The sequence below is a fragment of the Triticum aestivum genome, chromosome 2A, assembly GCF_018294505.1.
Source record: "Triticum aestivum cultivar Chinese Spring chromosome 2A, IWGSC CS RefSeq v2.1, whole genome shotgun sequence".
NCBI classification, from domain to species: Eukaryota; Viridiplantae; Streptophyta; class Magnoliopsida; order Poales; family Poaceae; genus Triticum; species Triticum aestivum.
Window position 1 is genome coordinate 459,276,329 of NC_057797.1, and position 10,387 is coordinate 459,286,715.

Below are 10,387 nucleotides of genomic sequence, written 5' to 3' on the forward strand. Positions count from 1 at the left end.
TTGTCGTTCTTACTTTTATTCCCAGTTGGTCTTGTTATTACAAGATACCCCATAATACTCGTCGTTGTTTCGATAATCCTTTGGGCTTACTGCCTTATTGTTCTTTGTCACCTGAATACCCCTACGGATAATTCTCGCACTTATCGAGTATCCGCTTATCCCCCAATTGTTCATGTGTTTCACAATGGTCATCGAAATACTATTCGATCCTCCAAAAATCCATAGTAGCTTATTGCTCTGCAATACTTGTCTGCTTGCATGATGGATGCTTTCCATATGTCTGGCAATATTCGTTAGTATCCTCAGGCACGTCATTTTGATCCCTTTGATTCAACATGAGTGCGAATGCGCGCAATCATCAGTTGATCCTTTTAAATTATCTTTCTGGCTCAGACGTCATTTTAAACATGAGCTGGTTCTCAACAGATCCAATTGTCGTCGATTGTACCCCTAAGGCTATTCAACTTATCCATCCCTAATCAGAACATCGCTTCTGATCCCTTGATTTGAACATCATAATTCCTTTGCATTTGAGCTCTAGATTAGTCAGTTGTTTCCATAATCCAATGCCTTTGCATTATTACTTCCTCTGGTTGTGTGCCGATGCTCACGTCAGCTCTGTTATGGACCGGCAGATCCTTTAATGGATTTTATCCGGCAGCGTCCTTCATATTCAATAACCTTGTGAGCCTTCCCTCAGATACATAATGCCTTTGGTAAATTGTATCATGTACTTTCTCAACCTTGCTCTACTTTCGAGCTTGTGATATTTACCCTTGAAACTTGTGGTATATGTTTCTAAGAAGCCCCTATGGGTTGAACATATGCCTTCTCTAAACTGTGTGAACTCAAAAGTTTTCACGAGTCATACACTTCTGGTATTTTGCCAGATGAAATTTCAACACTACAACTTCTTCAAAAGTGAGAAGTGAATGAAAGGTTATGTATTGGAGAAGTGGGAGTCGACCTTGAACTTTATGTTCATGCCCATGGACACGATGTAGATCTTATCGTTAAAGCTTCTCTTAAGTTAAATTATTCCTTTGGTATAAGTTCATCTTATATCTGGGATCTGGCCTTTTGCAATCGTGGTTCCGACCATGTTCCCCTTTAAATACCATTTCGCGTGCAAGTTTAAGCGCTTGTCTTCTGTAGAGCAATACCCCAGTCCAACCTCTACTTTGATCTGTCATCGAGTATTACCCCCTCTGGTATCTCGAGATTATCACGGAACTGCATAACTTCTTATGAGTTCTTCTTCAAGTATTATTTGACTTTTGCTGCATCATCATTTGACTTGATGTCATCGCCAACCGATTACATCTTCATGAAATCTCTCGACAAATGTGTCGTGGTCATCATCAACATCCTGAGCTCTTCCAAGTTATATATCAAATCCTTGATGAGAAATACCATCCTCGCCCCTCAATGGTTTGTGTTATCCTCGACCACCTTATTGCCTTCCGTTCAACACAATCTTATTCGTGTTTTGTGTTATATCTTCAGATCCTTGCTATCCAGCATTTGTTCTTCTTTACCTTGGAATATTACCACCTTTTATGTCAAGAATGTCGTGGTAATTTTACCACCTCTTGAGAATTCTTGATATAGTAATATCTCTCGCCTTTTGCGTTCATTTCTTGGTCTCCGTGTTGTTTCTAACAGGAATACCGGCAAATGGTCTGTGATGTGTAAATTCTAAACTTCTAGCAACCCTATTGCTTTGAAGTTATTGGTCTACAGTTTCATTCTAAGTCTATTGCTTATTGAATCATCATTCGAACATTGATCGTGCTACCTAGTCCAGATTCCTGGGTGCACCCTTCTATCATTGTTCAGTTGTGTATGTTTCCCTCGAGCATACATCATTATATCATTTGATCCGACAAATGATATTTCCTTGTTCACATAATTGTGGAAATCAATCCTTTGGAAATCTCGATGATTTGTTGCTGAGCCTATCAGCCACCTCCTCATCCTCTCCTTGGTTTACTAAAGAACTCTTGTTTCGGAGCTCACTTCCATAGATCATTTCTGAGAATCTCACAATGTCATCTCGTCAAATCGTGTTGCACCTTTTCTTCTCAGGCATCCTGAGTCTGAAGTATCCTGACACCAATCAAATATGGATCCCGGTCAGATATGATGGTTGGGACTCATTTTCCAAGAGTTATAACGTTGGTCTTTATATGACCCGGTAAGGTGATGCCATGCCTAGCACACCTGGCTGGAGGGCCTATTGTTATAGTTCTTCCTTTTAGCAAGATTATCCATTCTTCCATGAGGAATTTGTAAGGCTTATTCTACAAGTTCTTCCTGATGGATCCTTCGTGTATCCGAAGTGTAATCTTTGCTTGACGGCCATGTCAATGCTATCTCGAAGCATGTCTATGGTACTCCGATTTCAACAAAAACGTTTGAAGCCCAATGCTAAATGTTTCCTGCTTGATTATCCAAACACCGCTGTATGGGTAATGTCATGAAAATTCTTCCCCTAACCTAAAGAGTTTTCTACTATCTATCATGTCATGGATATCATGCTCTGCTTGTCCTTGTGAAGGTATACCCCTGAAATATGTGTTTTAACACATTTTCCTTTCCATTGTTTGGTTTAACCTTTCTTGTGATCTATATGATCTAAGCAGTAATATTCTCCTGCTTATGTAAATGTCTTGATGTACAATTCTGTCAGCAAGACCCTGTACTATTGTTGATGACATTCCGGTAGCCACCGATGGACGAGAACTTGCCTATTGGTCCGCCTCATTCAACGAGCAGGAAAATGGTTCTCTTTGTCCCTCGCCCTTGGTACCAACGATGCAGTCAACATAACTGATAGGCTATCCTCTGACATGCCTTGCTTACACGATCATGCAAGACGTCATCGCCCTTCCTACTTCTAACCCACATGGTGGGCCCATAACCCACAGTTCCACAGGATCGAAACCTGACTCACCTGTACAATCCTGTTTCTAATGGTTATTCCCCATGCTTGGCTTCATATTAAATTACGGGCCACCTTCCTAGTGCTCTATTCTGGTATCAGACGCTATACTTACTCTCGCCGCTCTAAAACCACTTTCTCACTCTGCTTGAGACTTCGAGCAACTATCTATCTGCTTGGAACCTCTTATTGTACCTTCGTACCTCACTCTCGATGTATTTTATATGTTCAACTCGAGAGAAAATCTTGTGCTCATTCATGGGTTAACCCCCAGATTGTTCCCCTCATAGGCATCCTATTGTTATCGACCCGCCCCTTACCTATTCGTAAGTACGGGAGTTCCCGGAGAAAGGATGCCGACTTCATCATGATGACCTGGAGAAGATCAACTTAATGGATCAACCTCTTTGAGAAGAGTAACCAAGACCAACAAGACCCGTTAGAATTTCGTAACCTAATCCTTTCCCCGCACTTCCCCTCTTAAGTCTCGGGATGAGATTTCTTGTAGTGGAGGAGAATTGTGACGCGCGGGTAATTAAGCTACAGTGATCCTCTTCTAATGATGCCATGTCACCTCGATTATAGTTGCAAATCTCGGGTTAGTTCAAAAATGATTCAAATTCAAAATTGAATTAAAGGCAAACAACAAAAGTTCTCAAACTTTAAAACTAAAATGTCCGGGTTGTGCCAAGTAATGCAAAGTTAATTGAGGTGAGGAAATTCCACTTTTATAAAATGTTTTAATACTCTAAAATGATTAAAACGGTAGTTAAAATGATTGAATAAGTGCCTTTGATATTTAAAAAAAAATCATAAACTATTTTATTTTGAGGTAAAACTTTTAGGGTAGTGGGTTGTTTTGAAACACTAAGTTGGAGCTATTGTCATATTTTACTAAACAAAGAATAAATTGTAACTAAAGTGAAAACAGAAAAGAAATAGATAAAAAAAGAAAATTAACAGAAAAGTAAAAAGGAGGAAAACCCACTTGGCCCAACTGGGCCACGGCCCAGCAGACCGCTGTGCTAGCCGGCCCAGCTAAGCAGGCCTATATGGCCCCCTGCCCACGACCGAACCCTAACCGGTCAACCCCACTCGCCCCCACGTCTCTCTCTCGTTCCTCCCCGTTTTGGATCTGGCTCCGGCGCCCCTCACCTCACCTCCCCGCTCGACGACGCCTCGCATCGCGCCGACCCCGTCGCCCCCGGATCCCCGTCGGCCAGAACGACTCGCCGCCCTCCTCCTCGACGGACCTCCCCACCGGACAACCTCCCCATCGGCGTCGTCTTCGACTCCCTCCCCGACTCTGCAGCCTCATCCCTACACGCCCCTGTGAGGCCACAACCTCCGCCTTCCTCCTCCTTCCCCCGTTTCCTTCTTGCTCGGCGCCGTTCACCACGCGCGCGACACGCCCGCGCGCCCGATTCTGCTACCCGCCTGCACCTGCTCCTGGTGCCGGACGCCTTCGCCGTTGCTGCGCGCGCGCGCATCCGCGCTTGGCCACGCCCCGGCTCGCCGGCGCATGCCCACGCCCCACCGCCCGCGCTGCGTGTGCCCACGCTCTCCGCCCCGCTCCACGGCGCGTCGCCGCCCCTGACCGCGTCCACCCCCTGCTGTTGCTTCTCTGACGCCCGCGGGCCTGCTCGTCGCCAGCCTCGCTCCCCGCCTCCGCCACCGCAACTTGCCCCACCTGCTGTTGCATCCTCGACTCCTCACGTCGTCGCCCCGCTTCCGCCACGCGGTGGCTCTGCTGCTTCTCCATAGCACCGGCATCCCCCTCTGGCGATCGCCCGCATCGCCACGGCCTCGCCGCCCCCTCGGGCGCCTTGTCGGGCGGCCGCGCCCGCTAAACGTGGCCCGGCGCCTAGCACCCGATGCCCGCACCCGCCTTTGGCCCTCTGGGCCAATGACATGCCGGGCCCACGCCCCAGAACGAAAAAAGATATTTAATAAAAATAATAATAGATAAATAAATAAGTAAAAACAATTTAAATATTAATTAATCAACGAATTAATTAACTTAATTAATCTTTGTTAGGTTGACCTAATTACTAATGAAACTAATTAATCTGTTTAATTAGTCTTAGTCAATGACAGTAGGACCCATGCGTCGGTTTGACCCAGTCAACTAACTGGTTGACTGCTGACGTCGTGCTGACGTCATGCTGACATCAGAAATGTATTTTAGTATTAAATTAATTCTGTTAATTCTAGAAAATGATTTAAAAACTTTAAAAATTAATATAAAATAATTCGTAGCTCAGATGAAAATACTTTGTATATGAAAATTGATCGGAACGACGAGACGAATCCGAATATGCAGCCCGTTCGTCTGCCATGCATCCCTAGCATAGCGAACACGTAACTTTCCCCCTCCGATTCATTTGTCCGAAAACGCGAAACACCGAGGATATTTTCCCGGATATTTCCCCCTGCCCACGACCGAACCCTAACCGGTCAACCCCACTCGCCCCCACGTCTCTCTCTTGTTCCCCCCCGTTTTGGATCTGGCTCCGGCGCCCCTCACCTCACCTCCCCGCTCGACGACGCCTCGCATCGCGCCGACCCCGTCGCCCCCGGATCCCCGTCGGCCGGAACGCCTCGCCGCCCTCCTCCTCGACGGACCTCCCCACCGGACTACCTCCCCATCGGCGTCGTCTTCGACTCCCTCCCCGACTCCGCAGCCTCATCCCTACACGCCCCTGTGAGGCCACGACCTCCGCCCTCCTCCTCCTTCCTCCGTTTCCTTCTTGCTTAGCGCCGTTCACCGCGCGTGCGACACGCCCGCGCGCCCGATTTCGCTACCCGCCTGCACCTGCTCCTGGCGCCGGACGCATTCGCCGTTGCTGCGCGCGCGCATCCGCGCTTGGCCACGCCCCGGCTCGCCGGCGCATGCCCACGCCCCACCGCACGCGCTGCGTGTGCCCACGCTCTCCGCCCCGCTCCACGGCGCGTCACCGCCCCTGACCACGTCCACCCCCTGCTGTTGCTCGCGGGCCTGCTCGTCGCCAGCCTCGCTCCCCGCCTCCGCCACCGCTACTTGCCCCACCTGCTGTTGCATCCTCGGCTCCTCACGTCGTTGCCCCGCTTCCGCCCCGCGGTGGCTCTACTGCTGCTCCACAGCACCGGCGTCCCCCTCTAGCGATCGCCCGCATCGCCACGGCCTCGCCGCCCCCTCGGGCGCCTTGTCGGGCGGTCGCGCCCGCTAAACGTGGCCCGGCGCCTAGCACCCGATGCCCGCACCCGCCTTTGGCCCTCTGGGCCAATGACATGCCGGGCCCACGCCCCAGAACGAAAAAAAGATATTTAATAAAAATAATAATAGATAAATAAATAAGTAAAAACAATTTAAATATTAATTAATTAATTAATTGATCAACGAATTAATTAACTTAATTAATCTTTGTTAGGTTGACCTAATTACTAATGAAACTAATTAATCTGTTTAATTAGTCTTTGTCAATGACAGTAGGACCCACGCGTCGGTTTGACCCAGTCAACTGACTGGTTGACTGCTGATGTCGTGTTGACATCATGCTGACGTCAGAAATGTATTTTAGTATTAAATTAATTCTGTTAATTCTAGAAAATGATTTAAAAACTTTAAAAATTAATATAAAATAATCCGTAGCTCAGATGAAAATACTTTGTATATGAAAATTGATCGGAACGACGAGACGAATCCGAATATGCAGCCTGTTCGTCCGCCACACATCCCTAGCATAGCGAACACGTAACTTTCCCCCTCCGATTCATCTGTCCGAAAACGCGAAACACCGACGATATTTTCCCGGATATTTCCCCCTGCCCACGACCGAACCCTAACCGGTCAACCCCACTCGCCCCCACGTCTCTCTCTCGTCCCCCCCCCCGTTTTGGATCTGGCTCCGGCGCCCCTCACCTCACCTCCCCGCTCGACGACACCTCGCATCGCGCTGACCCCGTTGCCCCCGGATCCCCATCGGCCGGAGCGCCTGGCCGCCCTCCTCCTCGATGGACCTCCTCACCGGACTACCTCCCCATTGATGTCGTCTTCGACTCCCTCCCCGACTCCGCAGCCTCGTCCCTACACGCCCCTGTGAGGCCACGGCCTCCGCCCTCCTCCTCCTTCCCCCGTTTCCTCCTTGCTCGGCGCCGTTCATCGCGCGCGTGACACGCCCGCACGCCCGATTCCGCTACCCGCCTGCACCTGCTCCTGGCGCCGGACGCCTTCGCCATTGTTGCGCGCGCGCGCATCCGCGCTTGGCCACGCCCCGGCTCGTCGGCGCATGCCCACGCCCCACCGCACGCGCTGTGTGTGCCCACGCTCTCCGCCTCGCTCCACGGCGCGTCGCCGCCCCTGACCGCGTCCACCCCCTGCTGTTGCTTCTCTGACGCCTGCGGGCCTGCTCGTTGCCAGCCTCGCTCCCCGCCTCCGCCACCGCTACTTACCCCACCTGCTGTTGCATCCTCGGCTCCTCACGTTGTCGCCCCGCTTCCGCCCCGCGGTGGCTCTGCTGCTGCTCCACAGCACCGGCGTCCCCCTCTGGCGATCGTCCGCATCGCCACGGCCTCGCCGCCCCCTCGGGCGCTTTGTCGGGTGGCCGCGCCCGCTAAACATGGCCCGACGCCTAGCACCCGATGCCCGCACCCGCCTTTGGCCCTTTGGGCCAATGACATGCCGGTCCCACGCCCCAGAATGAAAAAAGATATTTAATAAAAATAATAATAGATAAATAAATAAGTAAAAACAATTTAAATATTAATTAATTGATTAATTCATTAACGAATTAATTAACTTAATTAATCTTTGTTAGGTTGACCTAATTACTAATGAAACTAATTAATCTGTTTAATTAGTCTTAGTCAATGACAGTAGGACCCATGCGTCGGTTTGACCCAGTCAATTGACTGGTTGACTGCTGACGTCGTGCTGATGTCATGCTGACGTCAGAAATGTATTTTAGTATTAAATTAATTATGTTAATTCTAGAAAATGATTTAAAAACTTTAAAAATTAATATAAAATAATCCGTAGCTCAGATGAAAATACTTTGTATATGAAAATTGATCGGAACGACGAGACGAATCCGAATATGCAGCCCGTTCGTCCGCCATGCATCCCTAGCATAGCGAACACGTAACTTTCCCCCTCCGATTCATCTGTCCGAAAACGCGAAACACCAAGGATAATTTCCCGGATGTTTCCCCCTTCACCGGTATCATCTCATACCGCGTTAGGTCACCTCTAGCACCACGTATTGTCTCGTTATGCTTTGTGATACTTTGATTGCTCTATTATTTATTGTATTCCCTTTCCGTTACTCTTTTCCGGTAGACCCCGAGACTGCCGGCGACCCTAGTTCGACTATGGTGTTGACGACCCCTCTCTCTTGCCAGAGCAACCAGGCAAGCCCCTCCCCCCTTGATCACCAGATATCGCCTACTCTACTCTCTATACTACTTGCATTAGAGTAGTGTAGCATGTTACTGCTTTTCTTTAATCCTATCCTGATGCATAGCCTATCATTGTTGCTACAACTGTTGATACCTTACCTGCAATCCTAAATGCTTAGTATAGGATGCTAGTTTACCATCAGTGGCCCTACATTCTTGTCCGTCTGCCATGCTATACTATCGGGCCGTGATCACTTGGGAGTTGATCACGGGTATATACTTATGTACATAATATATGATACTTGTGGTAACTAAAGACGGGTCGGCTCGTAGGAGTACCCGCGAGTGATTCACGGATTGGGTCCGAAAGGACGTTTGTCCCGACGGCCCTCTGAGTGAAACTTTGTGGCGAAGCGACAGGGCAGGTTGAGACCACCTAGGAGAGAGGTGGGCCTGGCCCTGGTCGGCGTTCGCAGTTATTTCAAGATAACACATTTAATGAGATCTTGGTATTTGATCTGAGTCTGGCTACTGGCCTATACGCACTAACCATCTACGCGGGGATAGTTATGGGCACTCGACGTCGTGGTATCAGCCGAAGCCTTCGTGGCGTCAGCGACTGAGCGGCGCGTGCCGGATTGGACTGGAACGCCTGCTAGGCTAGGTCTGCTTCCGACCGCGTTCGCAACGTGCAGGTGTGCAAAGGGCGATGGGCCCAGACCCCTGCGCCATAGGATTTAGACCGGCATGCTGACCTCTCTGTTGTGCCTAGGTAGGGCTGCGATGTGTTGATCTTCCGAAGCCGGGCATGACCCAGGGAAGTGTGTCCGGCCAAATGGGATCGAGCGTGTTGGGTTATGTGGTGCACCCCTGCAGGGAAGTTAATCTATTCGAATAGCCGTGATCTTCGGTAACAGGACGACTTGGAGTTGTACCTTGACCTTATGACAACTAGAATCGGATACTTAATAAAACGCACCCTTCCAAGTGCTAGATACAACCGGTGGTCGCTCTCTCACAGGGCGACGAGGGGAGGATCATCGGTTAGGATTATGCTATACGATGCTACTTGGTGAACTTACCATCTACTCTCTCCTGCTGCTGCAAGATGAAGGTTACCAGAAGCGTAGTCTTCGAAAGGACTAGCTATCCCCCTCTTATTCCGGCTTTCTGCAGTTCAGTCCACATAGGATATCCTTATTCCATTTGATACCAATGCATACATATGTAGTGTAGCTCCTTGCTTGCGAGTACTTTGGATGAGTACTCACGGTTGCTTTGCTCCCTCTTTTCCCCTTTCTATACTCGATTGCTGCGACCAGACGTTGGAGCCCAGGAGCCAGACGCCACCATCGATGATGACTACTACTACTCGGGAGGTGCCTACTACTACGTGCAGCCCGCTGACGACGACCAGGAGTAGTTTAGGAGGATCCCAGGCAGGAGGCCTGCGCCTCTGTCGATTTGTATCTCAGTTTGTGCTAGCCTTCTTAAGGCAAACTTGTTTAACTTATGTCTGTACTCAGATATTGTTGCTTCCGCTGACTCGTCTATGATCGAGCTCTTGTATTCGAGACCTCGAGGCCCCTTCCTTGTAATATGATGCTTGTATGACTTGTTTTATTTGTAGATATCTTCCCGTGAGTCCCTGATCTTGATTGTACACGTTTGCGTGTATGATTAGTGTGCGATTGAATCGGGGGCGTCACATTAGCATTACTTGTTCCTCAAGTAATGATACCGTTGCTCTTGAAATCTGACCGTTGTAAACATGTCGATTGGCCATTGGCTGGACTGCGTGTCCAAAATGGTAATTTCCCACCAGGGAAGGCTGCGGCTATAAATAGCCACCCCTGACCGGCGTTATCCGGTGGCTGCTCCGTTTGATTGTGAGTAGATTGTTGAGCAACCCCCTCTCCAGAGCGATTTGAGTTTAAAATCCACTGAGAGAAAACCCCTAGAGCCGAAAAAATAGATAGTGGTTCAGCATCACTCAAATCTAAGTCCAGTACGCTCCGCCTATTACTCTTGAGAGCTGCAAACTCTCTAGACGGTTATGCTTCAATT